Below are 971 nucleotides of genomic sequence, written 5' to 3'. Positions count from 1 at the left end.
CTTTGATAAGGGGTTGTGGCCTTGTATCCACGCTGTTAACAATTTTTAAAACCCAAACATTTTTCAGTTGTTCTTTATGGCAACTGACATCAAAACTTACCATCCTCAATTGGTCTTATTCAGATCTTGTCATTAAATAGAGCCAGTTTGCAGAATGCCTACCAGCAGACTAATTTGCAGTGACCACAGGCATGGGGCAAAGCATCTTGTCCCTGACTGTGCCTCCCTCCTGCCCTGCGCCTCCCTCCCTCCTGCCCTGCGCCTCCCTCCCTCCTGCCCTGCGCCTCCCTCCCTCCTGCCCTGCGCCTCCCTCCCTCCTGCCCTGCGCCTCCCTCCCTCCTGCCCTGCGCCTCCCTCCCTCCTGCCCTGCGCCTCCCTCCCTCCTGCCCTGCGCCTCCCTCCCTCCTGCCCTGCGCCTCCCAGACCCTAATGCGCACGAACAGCTCCGAGGCCAAGCCGGGCTCTGGGAGTGCCACAGGGCGGAGCGGGGCGCGGGATGCCGGCCTTCAACTGGCGCCCCTCCAGGTGCCCTCTAAACCATATTAAGGCAAACGCAATGTCACGTCTCGTTCATGTCAGTGTCAAGAAACATTACATAATTGGCAGGACCTGGAAGGGTGTCCCGGGCCTCCAGTCCGTCCTGTTATTAATCTGGGATTTTCTTTCTCACTTATACGGCTCACTGTCATCACCCCTAATGGGCCCGCTGACTCCACCACAGATTAATCTGGAAGTGACAGATTTGTCCGCCCATTCGCCAGCCCCAATTACCTGCGTAACTTCTAGAACGAGATCCCTGCGTCGGGTTTGTAAACAGACGCCATTGTGGCCGCGGGATAGAGCGGAGCCACTTTTGCGCGATTTCGAGGGGAATTGGATACGCTCCAGCGCCTGGCAGATCGGGGCCAGAACGAGATATAAAATGTTTGTGGTTGTCTGGGATAAGAATACATGCATATTATCTCTTAATT

At 55.6% G+C, this 971-nt stretch overlaps 1 protein-coding gene across 1 annotated transcript in view; it reads right to left on the bottom strand.

Moving 5' to 3' along the window:
• LOC119593060 (BTB/POZ domain-containing protein 9-like) overlaps positions 1-905 on the bottom strand; it is a 12419-nt gene extending 11514 nt beyond the window's left edge. Inside the window, exon 1 of the mRNA XM_037941965.1 lies at positions 772-905. The gene's annotated coding sequence lies outside the window, so the exon portion shown is untranslated. The remainder of the gene's footprint in view (positions 1-771) is intronic.
• Between the last annotated feature and the right edge of the window lie 66 nt (positions 906-971).

The sequence above is a fragment of the Penaeus monodon genome, chromosome 31, assembly GCF_015228065.2.
Source record: "Penaeus monodon isolate SGIC_2016 chromosome 31, NSTDA_Pmon_1, whole genome shotgun sequence".
NCBI classification, from domain to species: Eukaryota; Metazoa; Arthropoda; class Malacostraca; order Decapoda; family Penaeidae; genus Penaeus; species Penaeus monodon.
This window is presented reverse-complemented; position numbering and strand designations above follow the sequence as displayed.